Source organism: Spinacia oleracea, chromosome 4, assembly GCF_020520425.1.
Source record: "Spinacia oleracea cultivar Varoflay chromosome 4, BTI_SOV_V1, whole genome shotgun sequence".
NCBI classification, from domain to species: domain Eukaryota; kingdom Viridiplantae; phylum Streptophyta; class Magnoliopsida; order Caryophyllales; family Amaranthaceae; genus Spinacia; species Spinacia oleracea.
This window is the reverse complement of record NC_079490.1, coordinates 96248714-96270566: the sequence shown is the minus strand read 5'-3', so window position 1 is coordinate 96270566 and position 21853 is coordinate 96248714. Positions and strand designations below refer to the sequence as shown.

Here is a 21853-nt window from a genome sequence, read left to right as displayed (position 1 = left end):
GTGAAATCCTCGCCACTCACTAGTAGAAAAAACCCTTATTGCAGCGGGCTTTTAGACCCCTGTTGCAGCGTACATCGTATGCTGCAACTGGGGGGCCTGCAACAAGTCTAGACTTGTTGCAGCGTACAATGTTCGCTGCAAAAAGTACTTTTTTACAGCGTACATATACATGTACGCTGCAACAAGTGTTAAAAATTTGGCCAAAATCTTGAGTTGTTGCAGCGTACAAATTCATGTACGCTGCAAAAGACCCCACCTGTTGCAGGGTACATCTATTTGTACGCTGTAACAAGTCTGAAATTTTGCCAAATTTTACACCCTTGTTGCAGCGTACACATATATATGTACGTTGTAACAAAGCACTTTTGGCGGGAAAATTTTAGTTTTGTTTAGGGATACCTAGAGTGCCTTGCACCAAATATAGAAACCTGTCACAACAATAATAGAATATCGCAACCTGTACAACAAATATAAAAAACAATAACTGTTGTTTTGTATATATTCCAAAATCAAAGTGCACGTACCACATACATTTAAATATATATACGTTCCAATTTCAACGTACGCATACATTTTAATATAAAAGATTGTTCTATGACATCTAAACCAACTCGATCAAGCGCGCTCAGACAAATTAAATAATAAATACTTCCTAGCTGGTAAAAAACTTAGCCCATTGCTCACGAACCACATCAATTTCCTCACTAGCATAAGGCACATTCCTCGGAGTATAGACCTTCACAAAAGCAGAAATTTCAATTAAACAAAAGATTAAATTAAATGCAAATTAAATAATGTCCTATAACGACCCAATAAGCCTTAAATGTGCATAAATAGATTGGAATGACCGTTTTGAAAACTTAAAACTAAGCATATGAATCGTGTAATGAATTTGAAATGAGTTCTTAGGTTCGTTAGTTCAAAGTTGGGAGCGAGAATATCATTTTAGCCTTAAATGTGCGTAAATAGATTGGAATGAGACTTGGAAACTTAACACTAAGCATATTAATCATGTAATTGGTTTAAAATGAGTGTTTAGGTTCTTTAGTTCATAGTTCGGAGCGAAAATGCCTCATTTTAGCCTAAATATGACCTATAACGGAAAAACTAATCATATGAATCATGTAATAAGTTTGAAATGAGTTTTTAAGTTCGTTAGTTCAAAGTTGTGAACGAAAATGTCATTTTAGCCTAAATATGAACTATAACGGCCAAATAAGTCTCAAATGTGCATAAATAGATTGGATTGAGTCTTTAATAGTTCAAAATAATCTTATGAATCATGTAGTAAGTTTGAAATGAGTTTTTAGGTTCGTTAGTTTAAAGTTGGGAGCGAAAATGTCATTTTAGCCTAAATATGACCTATAATGGCCAAACAAGTCTCAAATGTGCATAAATAGATTGGAAAGAGTCTTAGAAACTTAAAATAAACATATTAATCATGTAAAGGGTTTAAAATGAGTCTTTAGGTTCTTTATTTCAAAGTTAGGAGCGAAAATGTCTCATTTTAGCCTAAATAAGACCTATAACGACCAAACAAGTCTCAAATGTGCATAAATAGATCGGATTGAGTCTTGGAAAGTTAAAACTAATCATATGAATCTTGTAGTAAGATTGAAATGAGTTATTAGGTTCGTTAGTTCAAAGTTGGGAGCGAAAATGCCTCATTTTAGCCTAAATATGACCTATAATGAGCAAACAAGTGTCAAATGTGCATAAATCAATTGGATTGAGTCTTGAAAACTTAAAATAATCATATTAATCATGTAATAAGTTGGAAGTGAGTCCTTAGGTTCGTTAGTTCAAAGTTGTGAGCGAAAATGTCATTTTAGCCTAAATATGACCTATAATGGCCAAACAAGTCTCAAATGTGCATAAATAGATTGGATTGAGTCTTGAAAAGTTAAAACTAATAATAGGAATCATGTAGTAAGTTTGAAATGAGTTCTTAAGTTCGTTAGTTCAAAGTTGGGAGCGGAAATGTCATTTTAGCCTAAATATGACCTATAACGATCCAATGATCCTTAAATATGCATAAATAGATTGGAACGAGTATTGAAAACTTAAAACTAAGCATATTATTCATGTAATAAGTTTGAAATGAGTCCCTAGGTTATTTAGGTTAAAATTGGAACGAAAGTCCTTAGGTTCTTAGGTGGCCTGAAGTATAAGATTAATTAGCTCATATGTTTCAGTTATGTACTTCACTTTAATAGCTTCATATTGTTTTTCACTTTTTTGTTCTTCTTTAAATATCGCTTATGAGAAGTACGGACAAAGTGAAAAGGAATACAATGCTTATAATTGCCTTAAATGTGCCTTAAATAGATTGGAATGAAGAGTTTCCCATCTTTCTCAGCAGTAACTGATTCTATTCTGATTTATGCATATCACCTTGTCTACAATACACTGGTATTTCTGGTGTCAACACAAGTTTTCTTACATTATACCTCTTGAACTAAGGTAGGCATATAGATTGTTTACCAGTTGTTGGGATGTGTGTAGTAAAAGCATAGTGGGATAGACATGGATGTATTAAGATAGAGTGTCGACTCACAATAAGATGGAGAGCAAAGGACAAGGGAACCAAACTCTGAATTCTGCAATCGACCAGAATTATGCATGCAAAAGTAGAAATAAAAAACAGATCTACTAACCAAAGGGTGGAAGATGAATCAAAGTTGGGGAAAGGATACATCCAAAACAGCACGAACGACTGCATAAGAGACATTACATCAGTAAGTAAAAGGTTAGAAATGAGTAAGTTGCTTGAAATCTGTGTTGGCTAATTACAGGTTTAGCTTGGCTAGGAACCTAAGGCTGTTATCAAGTGCAATCATGACTAGCTTGTGCTTGTATGAGCTAGCTTAGAACCTGTAAAATAAGCTTCTTTGGTGGCACTACAGAGTACAGAAGATAAAGTGCGAAAAATATTAGCAAGGTCTCAAACACGACAGTGACAAATAGAATATGGACAATATATATAACCTGCAATGCAATCTGCTGTTGGGCATGCATATATACACTCTCTTGCTCTGGCTTTGGTTGTTAAGTACCCTGGTTAGCACGCCGAACAGTAAGGGGTTTTATCACCCATCTTGATTCCATTTAATGCTTGACAAACAATATCTGTAACAGACATATCACTATTTATTTGTTTTTATCATGGAGAAGTTTGTAATACAAGAGGTGAAGTAAATCATTGACAAATTCAAGTATTAACTTTCTGGTAGGGAAATTCTACATTGAACAAATTAATTGAGGGATATATATGATTAGAGTACCTCGATCGTCTACCAAACTAGGGTGCACCACTGCTATTTACCAAGAATAACATCCTTAAGGGTTAAAAAGGCTCCAATTATGGACTTTGAAGATGGAAACAGAAAGCTTGAAGACCTCAGCCATTGGCATATGACCAGAATGTTCAGCGGGCACTCATACTCCATCACCAACAGTACCAGCACTCTCACTCAATGGACTAAAATCAGAAGATGGAAATATTTTATTAGTTGCAGAAAAAAACCCAGACAGTAAATGAAGATATTATTATTGTCTTAATTTATGGCAGAGGGCAGCAAAATAGGCAACAACTACTTTACATCCGCTAGATACTATTTTTGTACTATCACGTTTTTCTCCCTAAAACCCAGTATATATGAAACTCCATCCAATATCCAATTAACAGAAAGCATAATACATAATTTTCAGACAAAATACATTATCATATGCAGCCAAATAAAACGTTTTTCAATACTGCAGTCTTCTAAGCAGGTGCAGAAGAAGAAAAAAAAATTAACTTAGGGGAACTTTTGTGGTTACTTTTGAGTTTCAGATCTCATCCTAGATGGGTAACAATGTTTGAAGTATTGTCGGTATATAAAGATAAGCAGCAAATATGAATATCATACGAAGGCATATGTCATTATGGTGACCAACTCAATTTGAACTTGGGAATATTTACTTGGATGCGGCTGAAAGAGGAGATTAAGGTACTTCCCTAAAAGATAGTGTGAGAAATATAGTGGTCTATAAGTCTCTAAGAAGTAGGTTAACATAGAGGGCACTTCAATCAAAAGTTGCAATTTAAAACTAAGCACATTAATCATGTAAAAGATTTGAAATGAGTCCTTAGGTTCTTTAGTTCAAAGTTGGGAGCGAAAATGTCGTTTTAGCCTAAATATGTCCTATAACGATCAAACAAGCTTTAAATATGTATAAGTAGATTATAATAAGTCTTAGAAACTTAAAACTAAGCATATTAATCATATAATAAGTTTAAAATGAGTCCTTAGGTTCTTTAGTTAACGTTGGGAACGAAAATGTCATTTTAGCCTAAATATGACCTATAAAGACACAATGAGCCTTAAATGTAAATAAATGGATTGGAATGAGTCCTAGAAAGTTAAAACTAAGCATATAAAACATTCAGTAAGTTTAGAATGAGTGCTTAGGTTCTTTAGTTCATAGTTGGGAGCGAAAATGTCGTTTTGTACGACTTCGAATTGCAACTTAATAGCAATTTCAAAATGCAGATAATAGGAATCAATAAAGATTTTATTTTAGTAATTGTTGTTCATGTTCTCAGGCTTAAAATCTAACCTAGTTCATACTTTTTACGTAGTGTTTATACAACCATAAGCAATTAAACTAACCTTCTTTAGAGTGTAGAAGAAATAATGGAATCCATCACCAAAGGTACTCCATTTCATAGACCATGTAAAATTAGGAGCTTCAAATAACGGACGCCTGAAGTGTGGCTGCAACATACAACAGAAAGTTAAGGAACAGTAAAGAGAAGAAACGGAAAACCTTTTAAACTTATGCACTAGCTCAGAAAACAAAATTTCGAATGCATTTACCTGCCCAAAAGAAATTGATATGCAGATACCATCTGGCTTCAAGACCCGATGATGCCTTGAAGCATTGTCGTTACCTTGCTTACGGTTTCAGGTTTTGGGTTCCACGGATCACCACTGTCCACGAACAATACATCCTTGAATCACAAGTTTATTCAAACTTGGCAGATTAAAAGCCAAATTGCACTTTCGAAAGAGAAAAAATGAAGTCCAGACTAGAAATGGTGTTCTTACCATTGTTCCTTTCTCAATAACCACATCAAAAGAATCATCCGCGAAACGCAAGTCTAGCATGTCAGCAACCATGGCTTTAATTTCTGACATTGAAGGAACCACCATTCACCAATCATCCTAAAACAAGAAACAGGGCAAGAAAGAGGGATAATCAGCATGACTAAATCGAAATTGATTCATGATTCAACCAGACATCAGTCCATTAACTTAAAGCCTGCATACCATAAAGCCAGACCAGGTAATACATTGCTTAATTCATTAATTTCCCAACTGACCACTAAACTGATACTTTAGTTAACTTGCCAACTCCAATTAACTAAATCAAACCAACCTACAATCGCAGTGCACAAGGCTCTCGATTCTTCAATTTATATTTACAAAGTATAAAACATAATTGCACAAAATAATTCAAATACAATTTAATTATTAATTTTAATTGAAAATACAAAAATAAAAAACAGACCTAGCAAGCTCCGTCAACCACCACCGCGGGCTATCGTCCGTCACTCCGCTGCTGCTGTGGAGTGGTTCCGAGTAGTGCTTTGCCGCCGATACGAAACGCCCGAACTCCCAAATCCCGAAATTCTTCAAAAACCCTAATTTCTTAAACTTAATTACAAATCAAAATCCCGGCAAGAGAAGGTAATGGTGCCGTCGTGCTAGGTTTGCTTGTGAAATCTCGGCAACCTAGGTCTCCGTGGTTGAATTACGGCAAGTTAGGTCTGCTTGTGAAATATTTTTCTACCGCACCAGATAAGAGGAGTAGAGGAGAATGACTGAGAAGCAGAGGAGAGAGAAAAAACCCAGAGTTGAACAAAGTAGAGAGGAAGATGAACAATGTAGATGGGAAGGTGAACAAAGTTGAGAGGAAGATCGAAGAAGAAGAAGAAGAAGGGCGGTGTTTCCGGTAGAGCTGAGGTGAGGGAAGAATGGAAGAATTGAAAATTTTGAAAATGAAAAATAAAATTAAGTCCCTTGAACGCGAGTAAATTTTTGAGACTGTTACAGAGAACAAATTAATTTTAGACTGACCTATCGCAGCGAACAAAGAGATGTACGCTGCAACAGGATAGAGGCTATTGCAGCGAACAAATAAAAGCCCCTTGCAAAAATGTTTATTGCGGGGAACAATTAAATTGTACGCTGCAACAACCCTTTAAAGGGTTTGACCCGCGTTGACCGGCTGGTTGTTGAAGCGTATTAATACATGTACGCTGCAACAAGGGGGCTGCAACAGGAGTTTTTTCTACTAGTGACTATAATTCGTTCCAGTGGTCCCCAGCAGTACCTAAAACAAAAAACAAAACGGTTAGCCGAAGACTCAGTAACGAGCTTCCCTAGCATCGTAACATCATTTCAATTCATTTTCTTTAATAAACAGGGAGAATAGAATATAGTAAAACATTTAAAAAACATCATTTCAGAACATTAATTCAGAAACATCATTTCTTTAACCTTTTTCCTTCTAACAGTATTATTCTGGTCGTTAGGACTTTACAGGAAAACATGGTAGGACGTCTCCTATGAACAGGGGAAGCCAGTGCTTCATAACAGGGGGAGTCAGTGCTCCATAACAGGGGAAGCCAGTGCTTCTTATCAGGGGGAACCTTGGTTCCATATCAGGGGAAGCCAGTTCTTCTTATCAGGGGGAACCTTGGTTCCATATCAGGGGAAGCCAGTTCTTCTTATCAGGGGGAACCTTGGTTCCATATCAGGGGAAGTCAGTGCTTCTTATCAGGGGGAGCCTAGGCTCTATATCAGGGGAACTTGACCAGTTCTTACACTTTCATTTATCATGTTTACATTTCTTTTAAAGGAACATTAATCAGGAAAATCTCACTCATTCAGGATACTTTAATAAAACCATTAAATCTCGTTATTTCATAAAATCATTTCTTTCAGGAATAAAATTCATTAAACCAATACTTTGCGTAAAGTTGTATTATCATAAAATAATTCAATCAAATCATGCTTGTAATCCCGCAAATCATAAAACAACATTATAAAACATTAATCGTTCATAACATCTTTCATACATAAATACATTTTGAAGGGATTGCGGGTACTAGCAATAACCGTTACCTCAATTCCGCGATTTGTTAAACCTTTTCCTTGGTGCGTTCCTTCTGAGCTCCGATTCTGAATTCCTTTAAAATATTAAATTATTGAATTAATATTAAAACGATAAATACTTTTAAAATTATTATTTATTAAAATTCTATTTTTAAATCAAGATAGTAACTTATTTCAGCAAAAAAAATTAATAATAATATAAATAAGTTTTCTTTCTAACCAAATGTTAAATTATATATCAAATTTTATTTATTACAAACATGAATACAAGTAATGAGTTAGAAAATCTGAAAATGGAGAATATCATTAACTCACCAAAAACACAACTATTTTAGAATTGGGACAGCCCTTTTTGTTGTGGGTTTACTGGAAAAAAAGAAGCAATTTGTTTCCTGGGTTCCTGGAAGTCGAACGAAGAAGAGGAAAATCAAGCAGCACGCACAGCAGAGGAAGGAGGAAAGGGAGGAAGTTGGGTGGTGGTCAGCTGTCGGCGGCAGGGAAGGGAGGCGTGTTTGGGTGTCGCAGCAGCAGGAAGGAGAAAAGGGGGTGGAGCGTCGCCAGTGCAGGAGCATGGTGGTGCTGGCTGGGCGTGAAGGCAGGGGAGTCAAGTGAGGAGGAGAGAGAGGGCGGCAAAGGGGGTGGTGGTGGTGGGTTGTCGTGGTGGTGGCAACGGTCAGGGTGGTGGTGGCGGCAGCCACGGTGGTGGTTGTGGTGGTTTTTAGTTTGAATTCAATTTAAGAGGTAATTTAGAAATTAAAATCAAAATCGAATTTGAAACTGAAATTGAAATGGTTATTGTTTGTTGATGGTTGTTTTTGCTTAAAATTTCAGTCTAATTGAACAGCTATTTATAGCAATGGTGGATTGTCGATTTATGTAGTTAGTGAGCTTATTTGCAAGGTTTTGATGACAAATGTCAAAGGAATATCAAGAACATGTTGACTAAGGCTTTGAATTTCAGATTAGGTCAATGAATTGCTGAATCACTTTGAGAATGAAAATGGAGATGACAAATGGAAAATTGAGGTTTTGACTTTCATAGCAAACAGTTACGTGAAGGAGAAGAAGAAAAGGAAGAAACTGATTTTTGGTTCCATGGATGAATGAGGGTATTTTAGGAATTTAATAATTTTTCAGAATTTAATTACTTATTTTCGGCTTTAATCTGAAAATCAAATAAATTTCCTTGAGTAAAAATAATTTTCTAAATAATTCTTTTAAGTGCTAATAAAAATAAATTTAGCTTTCGAATAAAATTTGTCGTTAATAAAAACTTTAAATTAATTTATAAATGACGAAATAAAATGTAAAATATAGTTAAGCTCGTAAATATGAAATTAAATTATAAAACCTGAAAAATAATAAATCGTGTAACATTATTAAAATTCAAGTAAAATAAAACTTCGTTAATCAAAATAAAGATCGAAATTAGGATTAAAACGGTTTTAGGCTAAATAAAAATAACTTAAGCATAATTAATCGAGTTTTCAAAATTCGGGGTATAACAAGAAGTTTGTTTAAGAATGTGCTTAGAAGATGTGTTTAGGAATTGTGTTTAGTGGAAATGAAAAGGCTTTGAACTTTACTTCACTTCATTCCAACCTGGTAGTTCTATTATCATTTATAACTAAGAATATAACTAATAATCCGTAACTAATTAATAAAAATAAAAATAAATTATATTAATTATTAAAAAATAATTAGTTATAAATAATAATAATAATAATAATAATTAATATAATAATATAAATATAAATATAAATATAAATAATAAGTAATATAATAATATAATAATATAAATATAAATAATAAGTAATACAATAATATAAATAATAATATAAGTAATATTAATTAATAATAATACTAATAATAATAATAATAATAATAATAATAATAGTAATATATTATTATTATTATTATTAATATTATTGTTATTATTATTATTATTAAGTTAAATTGAATTGAATTCAACTGAACTGAACTTAATGCTCCTGAACTGAACTGAACTGAACTGAACTGAACTGAATTGAACTGAATGCTCCTGAACTGAACTGAACTGAACTGAACTGAATTGAACTGCCAAATAAGTCCTGAAACTGAAATTAAGCCAAAAAGAACAGGGCCTTATTGTGTTAATTTTCGCTTGAACATGCTTTGCTTTTTAATTTGCACATTTGGAATAAAAACAACAACAATTGAATTTTTAATTTTGATTTGATTTTTAGGATGCCCTTAATTGAGGAAACTTTGATTTATTCTGTATTAAGGTGGCTAGACTTCGGAATGACGTTGCCTAAGTCTCCCGTTAAGGAATCAGGCCAAACGTAGTTCTAACTTAAAGAACTTTTTAAATTTGACTTTGAATTTTGAATCTAGAACTTAGACAAAGAACTTCTTGAGCTGATCGAGGTTTGTCAAGGAACGGAACTCTGTCCCATCGACATCTGTTAATTGGACTGCTCCCCCGGAGAGGATTTTCTTGACAATATACGGCCCTGCCCAGTTGGGTCTGAATTTTCCCCTTGGTTCCATGACGCTCTTGCGAAGGGATTTCAGGACAAGCTCGCCTTCCTTGATGTTTCAGGTTCTGACCCTCTTGTTGAAATGTTTTGCCACTCGGCGCTGATAGACTTGTACATTCTGAGCGGCTTAAAGCCGACGCTCATCGAGCATAACTAGGTCGTCATATCTTGCTTGTACCCATGCAGCTTCTGGGATTTTGCTTTCGAGGACTATCCTTAGGGAGGGTATTTCTAGCTCAATAGGTTGTACCGCTTCCATTCCATAGACCAATGAAAATGGGGTTGCGCCCGTTGAAGTGCGGATTGAAGTTCGATACCCCCACAATGCAAAGTGCAGCTTTTGGGGCCAGTCTTTGTAATTGGTTGTCATTTTCATGATGATGACTTTGACATTCTTGTTCGTTGCTTCGACTACCCCATTAGTTTGCGGGCGATAAGGCGAAGAACGGTGATGTTGAATCTTGTACTTGGTGAATAGATCTTCACACTCTCCTTGGAAATGGGTTCCCTGGTACTAATGAACTCGTGGGGAAAGCCGTATCGGCATATGATGTTTTTTGTATGAACTGGGCCATTTGCTTGGAACCCAACACTTTGAATGACTTGGCTTCGACCCACTTAGTGAAATAGTCGATTGCAACCAGTATGAACGCATGACCCCCGGTGCTTGTTAGAGTGACTTTGCCGATGACGTCGATACTCCAAGGTGAGAATGGCCATGGTGATGATTGAGAATATAGCAAGGATGGGGGAATGTGCTTCAGGTTTGCACACTTTTGACAGGTAGGACATTTCTTGACGAAGAAGTAACAATCCCGTTCGAGGGTGGTCCGGTAATACCGAGCCCTGATGACTTTGAGGGCCAACATCTTCCTATTCATGTGGGTACCACAGACTCCGACATGCACGATGTCCATGACTCTTTGTGCTTCGTTCTTGTCAACACATCGGAGATTGGGGCCGCTAGGGGACCCTTTTGTATAGCACGTCGCCTTCTATGACGAAGTTGGCTTATTGTAGGCGTAAAGCTCTTTGACTCTTTCTTGAAAAGTGCGGGGGATACTCAGAGTTTTGTAGATACCTTTGAATGTTTGTAAACCAAAGATCATCTTTGTCAGGCTCGGCGTCGTCAATAGCATAGACATATGCTGCTTCTTGACGCGTTTCAATTGTAAGTGGCATTTCAGCCATGCCATTTGGAATGTTGATAATTGATGCCAGTTTTGCCAGTGCGTCGGTGAATTGATTATCCTCTCTTGGGAGGTAGTTGTAGCGAAGCTCTTCTACTTGCTCAGACATCTTCTCAAGATAGGATTGGTATGGGGCCAAGCTTTCGCTTCTAACTATCCATTTTCCGGAAATTTGATTGATGATTAGGGAGGAATCCCCGTACACTCGAAGTTTCTGGACACCCAATGCTAAGGCGGCTTCCAGGCCCATAATGCATCCTTCATATTCTGCCGCATTATTCGTGATCGACATTGAATTGTAATTTTGCTGACATTGGAATATGAGTGGCGTCCGGGGCTACTAAGATCACCTTAACACCGCATCCGTTCTGATTTGAGGCGTCGTCAAAGTGCAGCGACCAACTGCCATCGCTGGTCATTAGGATTTGCTCATCGGGTAAGTCATAATCCTCCTCTTCTGCCTCAATGGGACAGTCGGATAGGAAGTATGAGACCGCCGAACCCTTGATATTCTTATAGCAACGACAATAAATAGTTACCATACATCAATTAACCGTTGCAATAGGCCTATAACAACGGTTTAAAAACCGTTACCAATAGGGGGCGTTGCTATAAGTTTATAGCAACAGTTTCCCGGATTTAGGCAACAGTTATAATACAATGGTGCCATAATTAACTATGGCAACGCTTTTTATAGGCAACACTTTTAACATAAGGTAACAGTTATTCAACGACTTAAGCCAACATTTACACGTTTAAGGCAACAGTTTTTGCCAACTTAAGGCAACACTTATTAGTTAGTTGTTGGTTGAAGTTTACAACTAAGGCAACACTTTCTTACACTTATGGTAACACATCTAATTGTACCTATAGCAACATTTTCTATTTGAGTTTATGGCAACACTTTTAGTTTTAGTTATAGCAACACTTTCAATCGAGCTTATGGTAACGCTTTCAATTAAGCTTATGGCAACACTTTCAATTGAGCTTACGGCAACGGTTTCAATTGAGCTTATGGTAACGGTTTCAATTGAGTTTATGGCAACACTTTAAATTGAGTTTATATACGGCAACGTTTTAAATTGAGCTTATGACAATGCTTTCAATTGATTTATAGCTACATTCTCAAATGGATTTAGTTATCCATATACCTCTAATACAAAGCTTTCAATTGATCTATAGCTACATTCTCAAATGGATTTAGTTATCCATATACCTGTAATACAAAGCTTTCAATTGATCTATAGCTATATTCTCAAATGGATTTAGTTATCCATATACCTGTAATAAATGTGAACTACATATAATAAGATTTTCATAACAAATAAGTTTAAAATTTGTAAATTTATAAGAATAATAATATTACAATTGCCTGAATAGTTCAAAAAAATATTGGTTCTAAAACTACCTCCATTAAAATTAAAAAATCCTGCAATAATCACAATACGATAGCTTTATTTCTTAAAACCTGTCTAATATTTTGTGCCCTATAAATCTCCACATATTTTAAGTAGCTCGTACTTCTTGACTATATGCACCATCCTGCACAACAAACAAATCAAGTATAACATTTTAATAAGAATTCAATATCAATGAATAAAATCCAAATATTTAAGAAAAAAGAAGCTTAACATGAATGACAAAAGATAAACCTTAAAAAACAGGAATGAACTTGTTAACCAAATAAGTTTACAATAGCAGCCTATGATATACAACAAACTAAGATTTTTGCAAAACAAAAGAAAAAAGAAGTCAACTTCATACAGTCCTTAAAACTAGTTCTATATGCCATTTCACAAACACAGTAGGCACCGATCAACAGCCCATATGGCCATAAGCACCTTATGTCATTTATGCTAAAGCACAAAACAGAAGGGAAAGTCTACATGCACAAAACAGAAAAATCACCATCACAAATGCGACATCTGTGAAATCAGTTAATGATTTAAACAAGAATCAGTAGGAAACAGCGATGCGGATCAATTTTCAGCAATAGCGTATTGATAATATCAAAATATTGATGCCCTCAAGAAAATTACCCTTAGATCACAACTTACACAGCTAATCTTTGTTTTCATTGTGAATTAGTCCAGAACATCCTTAGAAATTTATAAGAATCCTCACATTTTATCTCAAAGTACAAAGATACATCCTTTGGGACATGAATAATTAAATACCTAGACTTGAATAGCATACCCTGTTGGAAGATACATAGTACGGAGTATATTAGTTGTTATAATAACATGTCTTTTTTTTTGTTTCAAGGCCCTTTCATTAATATACATATTAAAGTTCTTTTTAATACTTGTACATGTTCCATATTAATTGTTGTTCCTATTTTCCAGACTAATCGTTGTTCTTTAAGTTACAAAATCATGTTCTTTTAGTTCCTTTTGTCTGTTCATTGTAAAAGGAGTGTCAACTTCTTTATATTTTCCAACTTATTGATGTTCTTTGTATTAGAGATACATGTTATGTTATTTATATCTATGTGTTCTTCTATTATTTCACAATCATGTAGTTCATTAGAAAAGTCTGATTTCTATTTTATTGATTTTTTACTCTTCTACAGTATCTACTCCAAATATACCAGCAGACAAAGTCAAAGTCAAAATTCTCTATGGTTAAGTAAGGATATCTTGATCTATGTGCATACATTGTATCAACCTTAAACAAGAAATAGCAAGAAACAGGGGCATACAACAAAAGAGATCGGAGTACTATGACATACCCCATATAGAGAATTCTAAGTATGTGATCTAACACAGCAAGCTCAGCGAACAGGGAAATATGTGATCTAAGTATGTGATCTAACACAGCAAGCTCAGCGAACACAGCAAACTTGTGACATTTACCCACCTCAAAAGAGGATGAAAGGGAAGATAAAGCAAATGAAGGTTAAAGCAAGGCACGATTCCCTGTTATAGGAAACATGAACCCTATTTCCTTGATATATTAAACAAGCGTATCAAAGATACTAGAAGTATCATATGATCCTGGATATGCATATCAAAATTAAGGAGACAGATAGCAATCTCTTTTACCTGGAAAAGATCAAAGGTAACACAAGTCTTTAATATTGAAGACAGGTTACGCATCATTGCTACAAATCTCCCAATTTCTGCTCCACTAACAATCATAAAGAATAGACAACAATCATAGCAGAATTTACAACAACGTTAACAAAAATGTTCCTAGTTTCTGAACAGCGAGCAGCTTGCATCTTCAGATGAAAAAGAAAACAAAGAATTCAATCATTTTTACGCATGTCAGATTGATCACATACAATGTCTCTTCTATAATTCTTTCAAAAAGAGTATCTCAATTGGTCCTAAAATCAGTATGAGGTGAGGCAGCATAAAAAGTCAAACTCGCTAGAACGTGGAGTCATGCTGATTGCTGAATGGGTCATGAGCTATCTTAGTCAGATGCAAGAGATCAACAGGTCATTGATCACCGACTTTCTGGAGCCTAGGCACAACTCGCAAGGGGAAGGTCAAGTCTAGAAGCAGACTTCACTAAGATAAGATTTAGATTTTAGAGATATGCCCTATAAGCTATACAAGCAATAACAAAACCAACACACAAAAATAACTATCTAATTCAACCGAGGTCAATATTGGACTACAACTACTTATCTACGAAAGTAAGACTGGAAACACAGACAAGCTTCCTCAAACGAACTTTTGCAGCCCATATTAGCCTCCACCGGTGTTCACTTAGGCAAACAATCCAAAACCCAACAACACAACAACAGTACATAAATGCATAGAACATAAGTGGCATAGAGATCATAACACATCAGTACACAATACAGAAATACAGAAAACAGATTAGAACCGACCAACACAAAGAAACAAGCCTAAGTAGGCAGACCGGCCTGATCAACAATACAGAGCTGAAGAACTCAGAATAAACAACAAACCTAGAAAGCAACAGAAAGAAACAATTGACCCCTATGACTCATGAATCGGGATATCCTAAGTAGCAAGCATCCAATCCACATCTAATTTAAATAACAAGTAATTTCAGTTACAACAAACTAAAAGATAATCAAAACGATAAAGTTACACAAAAATCCAATAAGAATAAAAAAAAATTGGTGATTTGAAGTACCTTTGATTCAGTCAGGACTATGGAACTGTTTAAATGCCATTATCAATTGACCGAGGACCAAGTCTATTATTGCAATACTGCTACAAAAAAACATGATATGTGTTAAACAAAAAACTAAAGATGGATAACGAGCAACAACGAAACATGTCAAATTTTTTGGGACTCTTGTATGACGTATCAGTATAACACACGTATATCTAAGTTACCAACTCGTAAAACCCAAAATTAGGACACAAAGACTCGTATATGATATATGAGTTTTAAATTTCTCAGTTGCATGCAAATAGTCATTAGTACAATAGGAAAGGCTAAAAGGTTAAAAGTATTGATTTGTAACATCATGTTGATATCATGATGCTGAGACAACTAAGGTTAAGCGAAGGGAACATAAAAATCATCCAATTATCAAAACACAATCCCAAATTTAAGAGTTTTAAGTTGTATACAGTTTGCAGCTCTTAAATGTGGATGCAAGTAATGTTTAACACGTGACTAGAAGAGGCTCAAAAGATGTATATGATGTGAGTTCCTTTGCTAGAAGGTATGCACTAAAGAATCCATAACTTATATAAAAAAAACACTGCCAAGAATCCCAAGACAACTAACTTCTTCAATAGCTTACAGATATTTCTATGGATTGTGAAGATTTGTGATAGCCTATGACCAAAGAGGGTAGCTAGGGTGTTACACTTACTTTAGAAAGTTAGCCAGATCTATCCCATAATACTCATACATAATGTTATTAAAAAAAACCACATACAGACTAGGTTGCGGTGAATAACTTACATACGACATAATTTCCATCAAAATAAAAATCAAAGTTATTGATTTTCATTGTCCATAATTATAGAAAAAAAAACATAAATAGTCTGAAAGATGGAAGGAAAATGGCCAAATAAGTTCACATACGAATAACTTACACACGATATATATATAAATGTCAATCCAATGTGTACCCCCCTCCTAACATCCACAAATATGCGCACACAAAAATAAGACTTTTTGTTGGCGACCCTACCTCAAAATTACTTACCCATATTAAAAATATAGTAGAAAGAAGGAATAATCGAAGTTCAAACAAGATGACCTGATTACTTGCACAAACATGGGAACATTCATGTCATAAGTGCTGAATGTATTGCACCTTTTAGTTACCTTATTGAAGCTGTAGCAAATTATGTGTCTGCATATGACAGGAAGGAGGACACGATATGATATAATTACTATATTTCCTTAAGGAAGACAGGCCATTGTGCAAATGGAGTCACCATTATAATGACATATAAAGATAAAACAATAATAGGTTGAGTTGTATATTTCCCTTGCATCCAGCAATAAAAGAGAGCATTAAACACAATAACAATGATCATATGTGCAAAGTTATGAGAGGTAGTACCTGGTGTAAATGGTGGCGTACAAATGGCTAGAGTCTAGAGTACATTAGGGCTTCAATATTACCAAAATCCTGCAAACAAAACAAAAAATATAATTGAATCCAAAGATGATTGTCTGATATTACAATCTATCTCCATAATTTGAAAACCAAACAGAGCTTAGCTGCATCATTTGGACCCGACATTCTTAGAATTAAAACACGCAAAGTAGAAATAACCTCAAAATTGTAGCATTGGAAACCTACTATAAGTACATTCAAACAACAAGTTATGAATTCTCTCCATTACCGTATCAAATTAGACATGTATATTCTGTCAGAAAAATTTCAACAGAATTCCCTATTAACGGAATTCCCCAATTAAGAAACCCTAATGTAGAAAACCACACAAAAAAGTTCTAATTGTAACCGGTTAATAATTTAAACAGCGTAGTTGTGAAATTTAAGACCGGATTCGAAGAGACATATACCAACTAACCTTGTTCTTCTTGTCAATTCAGAAACGTAATTCACCAATTTCTCCTTCTCCAATTTGGTCACCCAATTCCAAATTCAGAAACGCCAAACTCCAATTCGCCATGCTTTAACAAATGATTATGAAGGGGATCGAGAACGACGATGAGGGTGAAAGAGAAGAAGAACGAAGAAGATGAAAGTGTACAAGGCTTTGACGATAAACTGGGAAGGAGGGAAACCTAAAAAGAAAATTGCGGTCTATGGAAAAAATTCAATAACCTACTTCGTATTTTTATTTATTATATTTTTGTTTATTTTTTTTACTTAATTTAGATACTTGACAAAAAAACTGTTGCAATATTTCATAAAAATATTAAAAAAGTAAAAACTGTTGCAATAACAAAATGATAATATATAATTGTTGCCATAGTTTTTCTATAGCAACACTATTCTTGAGTCAAAGTCTACTTAAATTAATAATTATTTATCTGTTGTAATAGCTATTATATAGCAACGCCAACAAAACTGTTGCATAAAATGGCGTTGTTATAACCCTTTTTTCTTGTAGTGTCCCGTCTTGGAAGACTAGCAAGTTCCTTCTCCCGCCGCTTGGGCAAGGGGAAGATTGATGAATGATTGCGGGAAGAGCCAGGGGATAATACTCAAGGTGCCAAGACTCAAGAGCATAGTCTCCCAACCCCAGATCTTTGTAGGCATAATGTGTTTGAAGTTGTATAGCAAGAAGTGTACCGCCCGACCTCTAATTCATGGAATTAAGCATACTTAGCAGCGGAAACATCCTAATTCGATTACTGCCGTAACTCCATCTTGGGAATTACAAGTCAACATCATAACAAAAGCCATTAAATCTCCGAATTAACATAATAATCCTTTTAAATTTCATAAAGTACATAACTTACTAAAAGTCGTTACTTAAACTATTAACTTAGGTGAACATTGCTATAGTGAAATCCTTGCCACTATTCGTTCCCGTGGTCCCCAACAGTACCTAAAAAAAAACAAAAAAAAACGGTTAGCCGAAGAATCAGTAACGAGCTACCCTAGCATCGTAACATCATTGCAATTCATTTTATTTAATAAACAGGGAGAATAGAATATAGTAAAACATTTAATAAACATCACTTCAAAAACATCATTTCAGAACATTATTTCAGAAAAATCATTTCTTTAACCTTTTTCCTTTTAACAGTATTATTCTGGTCGTCATGACTTTACAGGAAAACATGATAGGACGTCTCCTACGAATAGGGGAAGCCAATGCTTCATAACAGGGGGAGTCAGTGCTCCATAACAGGGGAAGCCAGTGCTTCTTATCAGGGGGAACCTTGGTTCCATATCAGGGGAAGCTAGTGCTTCTTATCAGGAGGAACCTTGGTTCCATATCAGGGGAAACCAGTGCTTCTTATCAGGGGGAGCCTCGGCTCTATATCAGGGGAACTTGACCAGTTCTTACACTTTCATTTATCATGTTTACATTTCTTTTAAAGGAACATTAATCAGGAAAATCTCACTCATTCAGGATAGTTTAATAAAACCATTAAATCTCGTTATTTCATAAAATCATTTCTTTCAGGAATAAAGTTCATTAAACCAATACTTTGCATAAAGCTGTATTATCATAAAACAATTCAATCAAATCATGCTTGTAATCCCGCAAATCATAAAACAACATTATAAAACATCAATCGTTCATAACATCTTTCATACATAAATACATTTTGAAGGGATTGCGGGTACTAGCAATAACCGTTACCTCAATTCCGCGATTTGTTAAGCCTTTTCCTTGGTGCGTTCCTTCTGAGCTTCGAGTCTGAATTCCTTTAAAATATTTAATTATTGAATTAATATTAAAACGATAAATACTTTTAAAATTACTATTTATTAAAATTCTATTTTTAAATCAAGATAGTAACTTATTTCAGAAAAAATAATAATAATAATAATAATAATAATATAAATACGTTTTCTTTCTAACCAAATGTTAAATTATATATCAAATTTTATTTATTACAAACATGAATACAAGTAATGAGTTAGAAAATCAGAAAATAGAGAATATCATTAACTCACCGAAAACCCAACTATTTTAGAATTGGGCCAGCCCTTTTTGTTGTGGGTTTACTGGAAAAAAAGAAGCAATTTATTTCCTGGGTTCCTGGAAGTCGAACGAAGAAGAGGGAAAGCAAGAAGCACGCATGACAGAGGAAGGAGGAAATGGAGGAAGTTGGGTGGTGGTCGGCTGCCGGCGGCAGGGAAGGGAGGCGTGTTTGGGTTTCGTGGCGGCAGTAAGGATGAAAGGGGGTGGAGCGTCGCCAGCGCAGCAGCACGGTGGTGCTGGCTGGGCGTGAAGGCAGGGGGGTCGAGTGAGGAGGAGAGAGAGGGCGGCAAAGGGAGTGGTGGTGGTGGGTTGTTGTGGTGGTGGCAACGGTCAAGGGTGGTGGTGGCGGCAATCACGGTGGTGGTTGTGGTAGTTTTTAGTTTGAATTCAATGTAAGAGGTAATTTAGAAATGAAAATCAAAATCGAATTTGAAACTGAAATTGAAATGGTTATTGTTTGTTGATGGTTGTTTTTGCTTGAAATTTCAGTCTAATTGAACAGTTATTTATAGAAATGGTGGATTGTCCATTGATGTATGTAGTGAGATTATTTGCAAGGTTTTGATGACAAATGTCAAAGGAATATCAAGAACATGGTGACTAAGGCTTTGAATTTCAGAATAGTGTCAATGAATTGTTGAATCACTTTGAGAATGAAAATGGAGATTATGACAAATGGAAAGTTGAGGTTTTGACTTTCATGGCAAAGAGTTACGTGAAGGAGAAGAAGAAAAGGAAGAAACTGATTTTTGGTTCCATGGATGAATGAGGGTATTTTAGGAATTTAATAAATTTTCAGAATTTAATTACTTATTTTGGGCATTAATCTGAAAATCAAATAAATTTCCTTGAGTAAAAATAATTTTCTAAATAATACTTTTAAGTGCTATTAAAAATAAATTTAGCTTTCGAATAAAATTTGTCGTTAATAAAAACTTTAAATTAATTTATAAATGACGAAATAAAATGTAAAATATAGTTAAGCTCGTAAATATGAAATTAAATTATAAAACCTGAAAAATAATAAATCGTGTAACATTATTAAAATTCAAGTAAAATAAAACTTCGTTAATCAAAATAAAGATCGAAATTAGGATTAAAACGGTTTTAGGCTAAATAAAAATAACTTAAGCATAATTAATCGAGTTTTCAAAATTCGGGGTATTACAAGAAGTGTGTTTAAGAATGTGTTTAGAAGATGTGTTTAGGAATTGTGTTTAGTGGAAATGAAAAGGCTTTGAACTTTACTTCACTTGATTCCAACCTGGTACTTTGAATTAGCTTTGATGGAGGCTTTAGAGCCAAATAAAAGTTATTGTGTTAATTTACGCTTGAACATGCTTTGCTTCTTAATTTTCACATTTGGAATAAAAAAAACAACAGCTGAATTTTTAATATTGATTTGATTTTTAGGATGCCCTTAATTGAGGAAACTTTGATTTTGTTTGTATTAAGGTGGCCGGGCCTCGGAATGAGGTTGCATACGTGTCCCGTTAAGAGGTCAGGCCGAACGTAGTTCTAACTTACATAACTTTTTAAATTTGACTTTGAATTTTGAATCTAGAACTTAGGCATGGAACTTCTTGAGCTGATCGAGGTTTGTCAAGGAACGGAACTCTATCCCATCGACATCTATTAATTGGACTGCTCCCCCGGAGTGGATTTTCTTTACAATAAATGGCCCTGCCCAGTTGGGTCTAAATTTTCCCCTTGGGTCCATGACGCTCTTGCAAAGGGATTTCAGGACAAGCTCGCCTTCCTTGATATTTCGGGTTCTAACCCTCTTGTTGAAATGTCTGGCCACTCGGCGCTGATAGACTTGTACATGGGGAGCGGCTTGAAGCCGACGCTCATCGAGCATGACTAGCTCGTCATATCTTGCTTGTACCCATCCAGCTTCTGGGATTTTTCTTTCGAGGACTATCCTTAGAGAGGGTATCTCCAGCTAAATAGGTTGTACCGCTTCCATTCCATAGACCAATGAAAGGGGTTGCGCCCGTTGAAGTGCGGATGGAAGTTCGATGCCCCCACAATGCAAAGTTCAGCTTTTGGGGCCAATCTTTGTAATTGGTTGTCATTTTGATGATGATGACTTTGACTTTCTTGTTCGCTGCTTCGACTGCCCCATTAGTTTGCGGGCGATAAGGCGAAGAACGGTGATGTTGAATCTTGTACTTGGTGAATAGATCTTCACACTCTCCTTGGAAATGGGTTCCCTGGTCACTAATGAACTCGTGGGGAATGCCGTATCGGCATATGATGTTTTCTTGTATGAACTGGGCCACTTGCTTGGAACCCAACACTTTGAATGACCTGGCTTCGACCCACTTAGTGAAATAGTCGATTGCGACCAGTATGAACGCATGACCCCCGGTGCCTGTTGGAGTGACTTTGCCGATGACGTCGATACCCCAAGCTGAGAATGGCCATGGTGATGATTGAGAATATAGCAAGGATGGGGGAATGTGCTTCAGGTTCTCACACTTTTGACAGGTAGGACATTTCTTGACGAAGAAGTAACAATCCCGTTCGAGGGTGGTCCGGTAATACCGAGCCCTGATGACTTTTAGGGCCAACATCTTCCCATTCATGTGGGTACCACAGACTCCGGCATGCACGGTGTCCATGAATTTTTGTGCTTCATTCTTGTCAACACATCGGAGATTAGGGCCTCTAGGGGACCTTTAGTATCGAACGCCACCTTCTATGATGAAGTTGGCTGATTGTAGGCGTAAAGCTCTTTGACTCTTGCTTGAAAATTGCGGGGGATACTCAGAGTTTTGTAGATACCTTTGAATTTTTGTAAACCAAAGCGCATTTTTGTCAGGCTCGACGTCGTCAATAGCATGGACATACGCTGCTTCTTGACGCGTTTCAATTGTAAGTGGCAT

At 35.6% G+C, this 21853-nt stretch overlaps 3 long non-coding RNA genes across 5 annotated transcripts; all 3 read right to left on the bottom strand.

The window, feature by feature from the left end:
- Nucleotides 1-495: 495 nt before the first annotated feature.
- LOC130459557 (uncharacterized) lies at nucleotides 496-3474 on the bottom strand. The gene is made up of 4 exons (XR_008919030.1): nucleotides 3285-3474; nucleotides 2989-3129; nucleotides 2658-2716; nucleotides 496-736 (listed from the first exon to the last, which is right to left on the bottom strand). It is a non-coding gene; the product is annotated as an uncharacterized lncRNA (long non-coding RNA).
- Nucleotides 3475-4655: 1181 nt separating this feature from the next.
- Nucleotides 4656-6062, bottom strand: LOC110796387 (uncharacterized). Of its 2 annotated transcripts, XR_008919031.1 has the most exons (4): nucleotides 5557-6062; nucleotides 5094-5210; nucleotides 4863-4976; nucleotides 4656-4760 (listed from the first exon to the last, which is right to left on the bottom strand). It is a non-coding gene; the product is annotated as an uncharacterized lncRNA (long non-coding RNA). The 2 variants fall into 2 exon arrangements; XR_008919032.1 differs by lacking the exon at nucleotides 5557-6062 and having other exon boundaries at nucleotides 4863-4996; nucleotides 5094-5202.
- A 6102-nt stretch (nucleotides 6063-12164) lies between these two features.
- Nucleotides 12165-19572, bottom strand: LOC110796388 (uncharacterized). Of its 2 annotated transcripts, none has more exons than XR_008918883.1 (6): nucleotides 18935-19572; nucleotides 18618-18682; nucleotides 16866-17852; nucleotides 16391-16459; nucleotides 14995-15074; nucleotides 12165-12420 (listed from the first exon to the last, which is right to left on the bottom strand). It is a non-coding gene; the product is annotated as an uncharacterized lncRNA (long non-coding RNA). The 2 variants fall into 2 exon arrangements; XR_002535570.2 differs by having other exon boundaries at nucleotides 14995-15071.
- Nucleotides 19573-21853: the final 2281 nt, after the last annotated feature.